Source organism: Astyanax mexicanus, chromosome 8 (assembly GCF_023375975.1).
Source record: "Astyanax mexicanus isolate ESR-SI-001 chromosome 8, AstMex3_surface, whole genome shotgun sequence".
In the NCBI taxonomy this organism is placed as follows: domain Eukaryota; kingdom Metazoa; phylum Chordata; class Actinopteri; order Characiformes; family Acestrorhamphidae; genus Astyanax; species Astyanax mexicanus.
The window spans coordinates 53,456,206-53,470,356 of record NC_064415.1 but is presented as its reverse complement, the minus strand read 5'-3'; the positions used below and the strand labels follow the sequence as shown (position 1 = coordinate 53,470,356).

At 34.5% G+C, this 14,151-nt stretch overlaps 2 long non-coding RNA genes across 4 annotated transcripts; both read left to right on the top strand.

Annotated features, from left to right (window-relative positions):
* The first annotated feature begins 3,314 nt into the window (after nucleotides 1–3,314).
* LOC125803798 (uncharacterized) lies at nucleotides 3,315–3,883 on the top strand. The gene is made up of 2 exons (XR_007440164.1): nucleotides 3,315–3,429; nucleotides 3,529–3,883. It is a non-coding gene; the product is annotated as an uncharacterized LOC125803798 (long non-coding RNA).
* A 3,492-nt stretch (nucleotides 3,884–7,375) lies between these two features.
* On the top strand, nucleotides 7,376–12,255 carry LOC103030729 (uncharacterized). Of its 3 annotated transcripts, none has more exons than XR_453904.3 (3): nucleotides 7,376–7,481; nucleotides 11,727–11,847; nucleotides 11,937–12,255. It is a non-coding gene; the product is annotated as an uncharacterized LOC103030729 (long non-coding RNA). The 3 variants fall into 3 exon arrangements; XR_007440163.1 differs by lacking the exon at nucleotides 11,727–11,847 and adding an exon at nucleotides 7,665–7,785; XR_007440162.1 differs by lacking the exon at nucleotides 7,376–7,481 and adding an exon at nucleotides 11,438–11,543.
* The last annotated feature ends 1,896 nt before the right edge of the window (nucleotides 12,256–14,151 follow it).

The window sequence follows — 14,151 nt, the reverse complement described above, 5'->3', positions numbered from 1 at the left end:
AGCAGACGGCACGTGAAATCCCTTCATTTATTGTAGTGCAAGAAGTTCAACATGTGTGGATGATGAAGACACCAGGATTAAAAATTGCTAGTGTTTTATTGATTTATGAGATGTTTTGTAAGAAATGAACACAAGCCTACATCAGGGTTTTGTAATAAAGCAATATCCAGGAAATGCTGCAACTTTGAGGAACAGTGATGAAACCGAATATTTGTTAAAGAAAGGGATTCGCATTTTGATTTGATTCTCCATTTTTAGGGCATAATATCATTAAACCATTCAAGGAATTTTATTGCTTGCAAGGCAAAGGAAACAGCCCAAGCTGATCTCCATTCTTATACATGGTACTGCAACAAGAACCATCATTAAACATTATAGCTGATAGAACCACCTGGGACTAGTTTAGAAAACCTTTGTAATTCACTAAAATAAAAAGTTACAGTATATTCACAAACACTACTTGCAACTTTACTGTTAAAAAAGAATCATCATGTTAATAATCTGGGATTGCCCATTGCACAGTAGGAACAAGTGCTTTAATTAATTAAAATTTTGGCATAAATTAACCCTATCGTATTTCCTGCGCAATGCGTGTCACAATGCTCTTTGCTACCTTACATGCTCTTAACATACGCACAAATCTACACTGATATACGTGGTGTTCTGGACGTGATGTGTCTTCAGGAATATTTCTGCCGTGTTTCTATCTTTCTGTATTGCAAAATACAGGTGCGCCACTGACCGATTTAAACCCACATATGGCAGTGCAAATTCTTTTAAATCAACAATAAGCATAATAAAGAATAAAACCTTGCTATTTCTGTAAATTACCTGCTGGCATACCTTCACAGCAGGAACGAGCAGGCCAGTATCCTCTGCAGAAAAGCGCCACACTGATAAGATACCAATGTGCCAAAGTCAGAGCACATCTGGCTCTTAAAGGGAATGGCAACTGGCACACTGATTTGGTTATTTCTTGTTACAACCAAAACACACCCATGATTAATTAAGGGAATTAGTTCATGCCTTTTGCGTGTTTGGAGCCATGCAAGGCGTACTTTTAGAGCCTCACTTTACCAAAAACACAAAGACAATGTAGCAAAATACAGTACATAAAAGCCCTGAATGAGATGGCGTGTTTAAACCTTTGACCGACACACTATGTATCTAAAAAAATTGAGCTTTATTTCAAAAATCATTTATCATTATAAGGAATGTCATTGGCCTTTCGAGGAAAATGCTATAGGTCACCAATACATCTCTACATGTTGCTGAAATGTAGATGAAATGTCTATATGTTGAAATATGTTCTGATTCTGATTGTTTGACATGCCTGTATTGCATTTTGGTATTTTTTTATTAACCACTCATACAGCTCTAGAAAGAAAATAAGAGACAAAATGAGTAAAGGCATAAATTTATCCAAAAGCAGTGTGTAAGACTGGTGGAGGAGAACATGATGCCAAGATGCATGAAAACTGTGATTAAAAACCAGGGTTGTTCCACAACGTATTGATTTCTGAAAAACTTAAGAAAACTTTCTTTGCGTTATTTGAAATCTAAAAGCTCAACATCTTTTTTTTTATTTTAGCCATTTTAAAATAACTTTTTTATTATTTAAGCCTTATACATTTCTTCCAAATTCCAAATAAAAATATTGTCATTTAGAACATTTATTTGCAGAAAGTTATCTGCAAATAAATGCTCTAAATGACAATATTTTTATTTAGAATTTGGGAAAAATGTTGTTCGTAGTTTATAGAATAAAATAATAATGTTCATTTTACTCAAACATTTACCTATAAACAGCAAAATCAGAGAAACTTTTTTTTCCAGAGCTCTATATTCACATGGTCACCCTCTTTCACAGAGTTACCCAACTTCATCTTTGGATTTATTGTAGTATAATAAAGGAAATAAGGGAAAATGTGCTTTGCTTTGCAATAATTGCTTGATCTCTATTGGTCAGGCTTGCTAAGAGGTGGGAGGGGCCTGAACATCATTTTACAAATAAAATGCAGCAGGTTTGATCTCAAAAAACAAATCGACTCACCAGCCGGTTCAAGAGAAAATAAAAGAAGACAACTGAAGCAAAGATGAAATCTCTATCTGTAGCTGTTGTTGTGCTGCTGCTGGTCTTGTCTTTACACTGTAAGTCAGACTTTCTGTTGTTTTCTTTTGTTTGTTTTTTTTTCTGAGAGTTTAATTGTGAATTCATGTTTTTGTACTTTGGGTCAAAATAAATAATGTGTGTTTAATTTGGAAATCCATCTCTAATCCACAGATTTTGAGGATGATTTTTGCATACAGTTTAACCCTCTATGGCATGGTGTCAAAAATCATATGTTTTCGATGATTACACTTTCCCATAATGTGTTTATATGTAAAAAAAAAAGGAAAAAGGATGTTTAAATTCATATTTTAAAGCCGATTCTGACTATTGTGTTTTCAGGTATTTTTAAATGTGTTGCCTCAAAGTAACATTATGCATTAAGATCTTACGGGAGCCATGCACAAGCATTGGTTCTCAAAGTTTTTGATTGATATATCAATCAAGCTTCCCAAAAGATGGCTATGGAGACCACCTCAGTTTCTGAATCAGTTTCTCTGATTTTGCTATTCATAGGTTTATGTTTGACTAAAATGAACATTGTTGTTTTATTCTATAAACTACAGACAACATTTCTCCCAAATTCCAAATAAAAATATCGTCATTTAGATCATTTGTTTGCAGAAAATGAGAAATATTTGGTGGAATAACCCTGTTTTTTAATCACAGTTTTCATGCATCTTGGCATCATGTTCTCCTCCACCAGTCTTACACACTGCTTTTGGACAACTTTATGCTGCTTTACTCCTGGTGCAAATTTTAATTCAAGCAGTTCAGATTGATTTGATGGCTTGTGATCATCCATCTTCATCCATCCTCTTGATTATATTCCAGAGATTTTCAATTTGGTAAAAAAAAAAAAACAAAAAAAACAATCATCATCAGTTTCAACACTGAAAGCAAATAATACTAAACAAAAGTGGTCTTAGTACAGAACCCTGTGGAACACCACAGGCAGAAGAGAATTGTAGGGAATGACTTTGTTCTGTTAACTCCAACAACTCACAGTCTGTTGTTGATTGTGCAAATAAGACCAAAAAAATCAAGATAGAGCTTCATGAATGGTCGGTTAATAGCAAGGAAAATGGTGTCAAGCTCAAGCTTTATTAATAAAAGTGTAATAGAGTCCGAAATTTCAGTAAATCTGAAAAATGTGATAATTTATAAATACATTAACATCTTCACTTTATGCCCCCAGGTGAGGAAAGTGTGGTGGAGGGGAAGAGATGCCACTTTGGTCAAGGCTTCTGTACATCCTACCGTAACTGCAGAAACCTTGGAGGACGCCCAGCTGGAACACTAGTGTGCGGTTTCAAGATGTAAGTCACACTTTAATATCTCTGCTTTCATAAAACTAAACTATAAAAATGTGTTTTTAGTTTATTCAATCACTATCAATCATTTGTTTCTGTCTGTAGATGTTGTCTTTAGCAAATGATCAACAAATGACCTGAACAACAGTGGGAAGTCCTACAGGAGGGCAAGAAGTGAAAAGAAATGAAAGATCGACTTCAATCAAAAATGAGGAAGGTTTTTTTTTTTTTGGATAGTGCAGATGCAGAAGATGATGATTGTACCTAGTATGTAATAAAACAGTTATTGTAATTATTATTGTTCTTTTCTATATTTTGTATATTTGTATATGTTTTCTTTTCTGTATTTGCAACAATGGCAGTTTGAATGCTTTGCTGTAACAAAGATCATGTAAAATTATGATTTTGATTTGTCTGAACTCTGTATTACTTGTGTACAAATAAAACATGGATGATTGTTTAATGCAATGTCTTTTTTTCAACTATAAACATATTTCCCACATAAAACTCAAAAACACAAAAAAAGAAAAACACAAAAACACAAAAAAATAATTTAATTAATTATTTAATTTAAAAATGAATAAACAAAAATAACTTTAACAGATAACATAATGGTTCAACATAAGTGTGTCAATTTAAGTGTGTTAATAAGAATTTCTGAAATTCTTACAGATTTGTCAGACCACAGAAAAACACTGGTATTTCTAAGATACTTTATAAGTCTAACTTCTGCCAATTGGTAAAGAGTTAAGTTCAGGGGCTCTTATTAAATGGGCTTAAATAAAATAGTTAAAATTAAAATTCAGAACATGACTTGACAATGGATGAATATCAGCTTCTTGTTAAATAAGATGTTTTAAATTTGAACCAAAAAAGAAAGGGGTGTCAGAGCGTCTATATAGACAACCAAATAGGTGTCCAGTAACATCCTACACATTTTTAATCCTGGATAAATGCGTTTAATTTGGGTGATGTAGCTGGTCATTGCATAGCATCTGCATAGCATTATTTTCAAGGCACGCTCTAGAGACAGCAACAATGTGAAGATGATCATTGTCCTTTTTGAAACAGCACAACAGATAATTATTTAGAAAAGGGATACCTTTCCAGTTTTGGCAGGACCTCATTTAAGTGTTTTTTGGGCGGTTAAAACACCTGCAATGAAGACCAAGGACCAATCCCATTTCACCCCTTGACCCTACTACTTACCCCTACCTCTATGGTTTACGTGTGCATGTCAAAGGGGTAGAGGTGACCTGATTCTTGTTAGGCTAGAGGGGTAGGGTAGGGGAAGAGATAGGGCTTGTTAGCCCTTCATAAGAAGATTTTTGGAGGCACATTTCAAACAGAGGGGTATGAGAATCACTGGTAAGATGGCGGAACAAGCGACCAAAGAAACCCACAAATGTAAGAATTGTCCTTGTTAAATTAGCAATATATCACCATAGTTTAATGTGTAGTTTCAGTGTTTTATTGGTTAAATTCTTTATAACATTAAGTTTGTCTAACTAGCAAACTTTCCCGTTCCACCTTAAATGGTGTAACAGACAGCAGGAGCTGCAGCATTTAAGGCAGAACTCGAAAATAAAATAAAATAAAATAAAATAAAAGCAAGTCGAAGCTAATTTCAGCCTTATATCACAGAGGAATTGAGGAATGACCTATAATAATCAATTTCTGCACCATCTCCCCCTCTTTCTGAAGACATACAATAAAATGCGCCCTAAAATTAACTAGTTAACTAGCAGCAGCAGCTAGTTAACTGAACTTTAGCGCTCCTGATGATGTATTGTGTGCATGAAGGGTTGTCCCAATTTTAGGGGGATATGAGACGCTGTTCCTAGGGAAAGGGTTACACTTGAAACGAAGGGGTAGGGGTAAGTGGTAGGGCCAAGGGGTGAAATGGGATTGTGTCCAAATCTGGACTGGCATTGTAGATGACGCTTTTGTTCACAATATGGCACTTCCCCACAAGATAACACTTCGGTATGCATGACACATAACATAATCATGAGTCACAGGCTCAATGTTTTAAGGCTTTGCTATCACTTTCATGCAAAGACCTAAAACAGTATCTAAAATAGAAACTTTACATGTGTTTGCAGCAATAAAGACTTTTACACCCCTAGGTGGCGCTCATTTCTTGTGTTTCTCAATTATTTCCCTGGTGTTTTTTAATCACAGTTTTAATGCATCTTGGCATGATCTCCTCCACCATTCTTACACACTGCTTTTGGATAACTTTATGCCACACCTGGTGCCATGTTTATAATGCCGTACAAATGCATTATAACATGTTTTGAGTTTTGAGTACATTCATAGAAAGTGTTAACATAATCTAACAATATAGTGTAAATATCGCATTTTGTGTCATTTGGAGCATTTCTATTGGTTCATTCATCGTAACAGTCTGATTTATTGTGAAGAACAGATGTCAGATCCCTGTATTGTGATTTGCTTTGAGTAACTAAAGTTCACTTTTGAGATAAAAGACTTCAGGAAATACTCAGGTCTATAAATTCGTTTATCTCTCTTGGGTTTCGCACTTCCTCGTGTGACTTCATAGATGTAAACAAGTTCAGTACTCCAACAGACGGCACATGAATTCCCATAATTAAGTGTAGTCTAAAACAATGTAGTCCAACATGTGTAGACGATCAAGATAGCAGGATCAAAAATCACTTGAGTTTTATTGATTTACCAGAAGCTTAGTAAGAAAAAAATTAAATACAAAAATCTTTAATGACTGTTGTGATTAGATTTAGTTTTAGCTGAGGCTGCATTTAATAGATGATCATTACAATAAAGATGTATTTACCAGACTGAAATATGCACTACTTTCTAGTTTATTTGAACGCTCTAAGCATTTAAATAAACATTTCAAGGGCAGAATTACTGTATGTAATATAAGGCCAAACATACTGTATGTAATATAAATGTGTGAAGGGAGGGGGGGGGGGGTGTACAGTGTGTTTTAATCGAAAATGTGTTTTGATATATGTTTTTCACAAAAAATGAGCCAATGCCAATGAGTTTGAGTTAGAAAAAAAATATTTTTTGAGTATCATTTGATGAAAAATGAAAACGTGTCCCACAGACCCGAACACCACACAAGGTTTAAAATCTTGCACTTGCCACCTTTTACATGAAAAATAAGAACAGTGGTCTTAAACCATGTGTCAACTATTGAGGGCTTAATCAGAGGACTCAAATCTATACTTAACCATTACCATCAGTCTCTGTTGTATTTTAGCAACTACATTTCAAATTATGTAGTAAACCAAAAATCGACAAAAATGGAGATAAGTGTTTTTTTTTTTATCTGCAGTAAAATAACTTTTATAATTCTAGATTATCAACAGGAATCAACCTAAAAATAGACAAAAAAATGAGACAACCATAATGAAACGAATGGTTTGGAGGACATGAACTGTTTAATTTGTACTGATAAAAACATGGATTTTAAAATAGTAAAAAAAAACATTTTTAATGCATTATATTTATACTTTTTAGTAAAATTTCATAACAAACATAAAAAAATAAGTGATGCTTGAATAGAATAGAATTCCTTAAGATTTTGGCATGCAATATAATTAACAAAAATGCTGGCATGTTAAGGGGTTAATCTAAGAAAAAAAAAAGAGAAAACCACTTAAATTTACTAATTCCTAAAATGCCCAATTTTTCCCCAAGTTGTTCCTTTCATATTATAACCCAAACAATTCCACATGGTCACCTCCCTCCTCCCTCCTCCACAGCGTGATCAAACTTCAACTTTAGACTCTTTGGTACTTTGGTAATATAGTAATAAGGAAGTAACAGCTTTTTAATATGAAAAAAAAAAACACATAGTAAATGCTAAATCTCTATTGGTCAGGTGTGTTGAGAAGTGGGAGGGACCTAAACATCTTGTTAGAAATAACATGCAGCAGATTTGATCCTGAGCAACACATCGACCCACCAGCCGGATCAGGAGAAAGAAAAGAAGACGACTGAAGCAAAGATGAAATCTCTATCTGTAGCTGTTGTTGTGCTGCTGCTGGTCTTGTCTTTACACTGTAAGTCATGATTGTTTTGGTTTTTCTTCAGTTCTATGATTAAATGTTTACTTGGGAATGATTTTATTTATTATGAAGTATTTTTGGTTGTAAGAAATATCTATTGTTTGAGCTGGAAATGTGAAATTATGGAGACTGATGCTCATTTCTAAATATGTGATCATGTATACTTTATGTCCCCAGGTGAGGACAGTGTGGTGGAGGGACAATTATGTAATTTTGGAAGAGGTCATTGTTTGGATGCCTTTTCATGCCGAAGACTTAAAAGATTCCACGTTCTAACACGATCATGTGGTTTCGAAGTGTAAGTTACGCTAAGATATCCTTGTTATACGAAGCTGTGAGTGTTTTTTATAGTTTATTTCATCACTATCTGCTGTATCTTGTCTTTAGGTGTTGTCTTTTCAAAAGAAGAAGCACCGTGAACATCCACAGCTGAGTGTTCCATAAGCCCAACCAATAGGAACGCCTATGGAATCAAGAATGAGGGATGGGTTTTTGAACACTACAGGTGCCGAAGATAATAATGCTCAGTAAATCATAAAATGTGTATTAAAAATGTACTCTATTTGCTTGTTTACACAATTTGAAAGATTTGTAACCATGGCAAGTTCAAGGTTTTGCTGTAAATACAATAATGTAAAATATGATTTTGATTCGTTTGCAATCTGTGTTGCCTAATATGTTTTTTGATATGTAAAAGCAAATAAAACACTACTGATTGTTTGTTTAAACAATGTTTCCTTTTTATTTGTAAAGATTTTTCACATGTAACTATGAAGCCTTTCTTAAAAACAAAAAGTTTTAGGCATCTTTGACCACCAGAGTTCAAAAGCTCCTTATCTTATGCAGTAAGAGGTTTTCTTTTATCAGTAAAACAATATTTTCAGAATAAATCCAAATAGCATCCATACAACACTTCATGCTTTTACACCAATATTATACACCCATCTTTGAAGCTCTTACAAGCTCCTCATGGAGTCTAGTATTATGAATAGTTATCATGAAATCAAAACATGCTTTGGTTAATTTAAAGCTTTGGTGTTGTCTTTTTCAGTAGACACAGCACCTGAACATCAAAAGCTGAATGTTACATTTTTTTATACTTCATTCATATAGCATTAAACATAACCATCAGTCCCTGTTGTATTTTAGCAACTACATGGTGCCACTAAGTGTACAGTAAACCTGACTTCAGAGCTGTGTAAAACCTGGTTAGAATGAGACATGGATATAAATGGAATACTTTATTTTTTATTATTAATATTGGGTACTATGAGTGTACTGTAATGCCTTTTGGCTTATGTAATGCCCCGGCATTTTTCCATTCTTTTATTATAGTGATCTAGCCAAGAGATGATTTGTAAAATATAGTAATCTAACTTTGAAGCTCACAACATACATGTTTTACAAGTCCTCATTCATCTGTTAGATAACATTTCTTGTTTAAATAATAATAAAAAAAAGAAACTGCTCAAATTTTTGTCCTATTAATGCTATGGTCTGCTATGTAGACACTGTAGATGATTGGACTATTGCATTCCTGGGGAGTGGAATTTACAGGTGCATCTCAAAAAATGGAATATCAGTTAGGTCCCACTTTATAATAAGTGGCCCTAAGTACTATGTAGTTACATGGTAACAATCCATGTAACTACAGTGTAACTACTGATGAAGTACACATTGTTACAGATTAACTACAGAGGTACAGGTTATGTAATTACACATGTGTATTAAGGTTAATTTTGACTTGTGTAAGACGTATTGTACGTGTGTTACAATTAATAATTAATATATAGCAATTATTGTATAAATTTGACTTGCAGTTCATTGTTATTTTATTAATAGTAACTTATTTTTGTCCGTTCATGTTCTGGTGATAATTACAATATAAACAGACTAAATGATACATTAGTAACATATTTTTGGCATCATATTTTAAAGATTGTGAGTTTTGTACGTTTTCTGCTGGGAAAGTCTGGCCGAACACATCTGGAAACACCTTAGTTAAGACCACGGTGGTTCAAACCAACATAGTTCAGACTTCTGTGATACCAACAAAGTATGATGGTTTCGGGAAACGGTCGTACTTCAGATGTTAGTTAGTTAGTTTAACGATGCATCGTACCACGTTAGTTCAATGCTAGGCTCCGTCGTTGGACGGGAAACGCGCCCCTGGCTGATGAGTTGATGTGTTGTTCAGGATAAAACCTGCTGGATTTTATTTCTTAAAGGATGTTAAGTCCCTCCCACCTCTCAATACACCTGAACAATAGAAATGTAGCAATTACTGTATTTTATCATATTAAGCAGCTTTTACTTCCTTTATTACTATATTACTGAGTCTAAAGTAGAAGTTTAAAAGTATAATCATGCTGTGGAGGAAGGATATATAGTGTAAATATTGCATTATGGGTCATTTAAAGCATTTCTACTCTACTCTATTCTATTCATCACAATATTCTGACTTATTGTGAAAAACAGATGTCAGATCCCTGTATTGTGATTTGCTTTGAGTAACTAAAGTTCACTTTGGAGATAAAAGACTTCAGGAAATACTCAGGTCTATAAACTCATTTATCTCTCTTGGGTGACTTAATAGATGTAAACAAGTTCAGTACTCCAACAGACGGCACGTGAAGTCCCATAATTAAGTGTAGTCTAAAACAATGTAGTCCAACATGTGTAGACGATCAAGATAGCAGGATCAAAAATCACTTGAGTTTTATTGATTTACCAGAAGCTTAGTAAAAAAAAAAAATGAAATATAAAAATCTTTAATGACTGTTATGGTTAGATTTAGTTTTAGCTGAGGCTGCATTTAATAGATGATCATTACAATAAACATGTATTTACCAGACTGAAATATGCACTACTTACTAGTTTGATTGAACGCTCTAAGCATTTAAATAAACATTTAAAGGGCAGAATTAACTAAACCCCATACAAACCTTTGATTATTTTAAACATATTTAAACTTATTTAATTGTTTCTAGTTTTATCTTCGACTGGCTTCCACTGCTGAAACTTGCTTGAAATGATCAGTGTTTATTTAACTCCTTAAAATGCCTTGACCCATAGTCATATCATTGACCCAATGAAAAACATGTATCTCCAAAACATCAACTTTAAAGGAGAGAGAAAAAACTTTCAATTGAAGTCAATGTAAAAGACTTTATTTCAGGTCATTTTGAAGAGTTTCTATTGGTCCATTCCTCAATTAATTTTGGCACAGTGTAAGGGAGAGTTTGTCTGTTCAAATCATGTAGTAAACTAAAAATAGACAAAAATGGAGATAAGTGTTTTTTATCTGCAGTAAAATAACTTTAATAATTCTAGATTAGCAACAGGAATCAACCCAAAATTCTTATATTTAAAAATAGACATAAAAAATGAGACAACCATAATGAAACTAAATGTTTGGAGGACATTAACTGTTTAATTTGTACTGATAAAAACATGGATTTTAAAATGATTTTTTAGTTTTTTTTTTTTTTGCATAATATTTTTACTTTTTAGTAAAGTTTCATAACAAACATAAAAAAATAACGTGATGCTTGAATAGAATAGAATTCCTTAAGATTTTGGCATGCAATATAATTAACAAAAATGCTGGCCTGTTAAGGGGTTAATCTCAAAAAAAAAATTGAAAATCCCTTAAATTTACTAATTCCTAAAATGCCCAATTTTTCCCCAAGTTGTTCCTTTCATATTATAACCCAAACAATTCCACATGGTCACCTCCCTCCTCCCTCCTCCACAGCGTGATCAAACTTCAACTTTAGACTCTTTTGTACTTTGGTAATATAGTAATAAGGAAGTAACAGCTTTTTAATATGAAAAAAAAAACACATAGTAAATGCTAAATCTCTATTGGTCAGGTGTGTTGAGAGGTGGGAGGGACCTAAACATCTTGTTAGAAATAAAATGCAGCAGATTTGATCCTGAGCAACACATCGAACCACCAGCTGGATCAGGAGAAAGAAAAGAAGACGACTGAAGCAAAGATGAAATCTCTATCTGTAGCTGTTGTTGTGCTGCTGCTGGTCTTGTCTTTACACTGTAAGTCAGGATTGTTTTGGTTTTTCTTCAGTTCTATGATTAAATGTTTACTTGGGAATGATTTTATTTATTATGAAGTATTTTTGGTTGTAAGAAATATCCATTGTTTGAGCTGGAAATGTGAAATTATGGAGACTGATGCTCATTTCTAAATATGTGATCATGTATACTTTGTGTCCCCAGGTGAGGACAGTGTGGTGGAGGGACAATTATGTAATTTTGGAAGAGGTCATTGTTTGGATGCCTTTTCATGCCGAAGACTTAAAAGATTCCACGTTCTAACACGATCATGTGGTTTCGAAGTGTAAGTTACGCTAAGATATCCTTGTTATACGAAGCTGTGAGTGTTTTTTATAGTTTATTTCCTCACTATCTGCTGTATCTTGTCTTTAGGTGTTGTCTTTTCAAAAGAAGAAGCACCGTGAACATCCACAGCTGAGTGTTCCATAACCCCAACCAATAGGAACGCCTATGGAATCAAGAATGAGGGATGGGTTTTTGAACACTCCAGGTGCAGAAGATAAATAATAATGCTCAGTAAATCATAAAATGTGTATTAAAAATGTACTCTATTTGCTTGTTTACACAATGTGAAAGATTTGTCACCATGGCAAGTTCAAGGTTTTGCTGTAAATACAATAATGTAAAATAATGATTTTGATTCATTTGCACTCTATGTTGCCTAATATGTTTTCTGATATGTAAAAGCAAATAAAACTCTGCTGATTGTTTGTTTTAACAATGTTTCCTTTTTATTTGTAAAGATTTTTTACAAAAACCAAAAAAGTTAGACATCTTTGACCACTTTTAAGTTCAAAAGCTTCCTATTTGTGCAGTAAGAGTTTATTTACTTAGTAAAACAGTCATTTTAGAATTAATACAAACAGTATTCATACAACATGTCATGCTTTTACATCACTGTGTTCATCTCAAACTTTAAAATTAATAGTTAAAATGGTTAAAATAGTTAAAATAGTTAAATGCGCACTCTCTCCGCTTTTAGACTCTTTGGCCCGTTTTTCTGTGCTAGAAATGCGCACCCTCTCCGCTTTTAGACTCTTTGGCCCGTTTTTCTGCGCTAGAAATGCGCACCCTCTCTGCTTTTAGACTCTTTGCCCCGTTTTTCTGCGCTAGAAATGCGCACCCTCTCTGCTTTTAGACTTCTTGGCCCGTTTTTCAGCGCTAGAAATGCGCACTCTCTCCGCTTTTAGACTCTTTTGCCCCGTTTTTCTGCGCTAGAAATGCGCACTCTCTCCGCTTTTAGACTCTTTGGCCTGTTTTTCTGCGCTACAACTGTGCACCCTTTCCAGTTTTAGACTCTTTGGCCCCTTTTTCTGCGCTAGAAATGCACATTCTCTCCGCTTTTAGACTCTTTGCCCCGATTTTCTGCGCTAGAAATGCGCACTCTCTCCGCTTTTAGACTCTTTTGCCCCGATTTTCTGCGCTAGAAATGCGCACCCCCTCCGCTTTTAGACTCTTTTGCCCCGATTTTCTGCGCTAGAAATGCGCACTCTCTCCGCTTTTAGACTCTTTGGCACGTTTTTCTGTGCTACAACTGAACACTCTCTCCGCTTTTAGAGTCTTTGCCCCGTTTTTCTGCGCTAGAAATGCGCACTCTCTCCGCTTTTACACTCTTTGGCCCGTTTTTCTGTGCTACAACTGAACACTCTCTCCGCTTTTAGAGTCTTTGCCCCGTTATTCTGCGCTAGAAATGCGCACCCTCTCCGCTTTTAGTTTGGACACCCCTGCCATATATGCTCCCTTCTCCACACTGTGATTAAACCTCAACTTTGGACTTCACAAGGAAGTGTTTAAGTAATAACTTAGTTACTTAATATGGGAAAATACAATATTGGCTAAATCAGGAGGTGGGAGGGACCTAAACATCGTGTTATAAATAAAGTCCAGCAGGTTTTATTCTTAACAACACATCGACCCACCAGCCAGATCAGGAGAAAGAAAAGAAGACGACTGAAGCAAAGATGAAATCTCTGTCTGTAGCTGTTGTTGTGCTGCTGCTGGTCTTGTCTTTACACTGTAAGTCAGATTTTGTATTTATTTATTTTTTTTAGTTCTATATTTGAACATTTACTTTTGAACTTGTGCTTTTCTTCTTTTGGTTGAAAGAAACATTCATTGTTTGTGCTGTGAAATGTTCACTTTATGTCTCCAGGTGAGGACGGTGTGGTGGAGGGACAGCTATGTCATTTTAAAACAGGTCTGTGTGGGAAACCCTTTGCGTGCCAGAGAATTAGGAAGCCCTATGTTCCAGCGCGAGAGTGTGGTTCCAAAGTGTAAGTCACAAATTAAACTAAGATATCACTGTTGTCATACAGCTGCGAGTGTATTTATAGTGTATTTCATCATTATCAATCTTGCTTGTCTTTAGATGTTGTATTTTCAGGAGACAGAGCACCTGAACTCCGACAGCTGAAGGTTCCATAAACACAACCAACAGGAAAGCAGTCCAATCAAACATCAGAAATTGATTTTAAGAGTAAATTTATTGCATTTGCTTGATTACAATTTTGTACATTTTTCATTTACAGATTTGCCACCATAGAATCATATAAATACTTTTATTTATAATTTATTTTATATCTTCTCT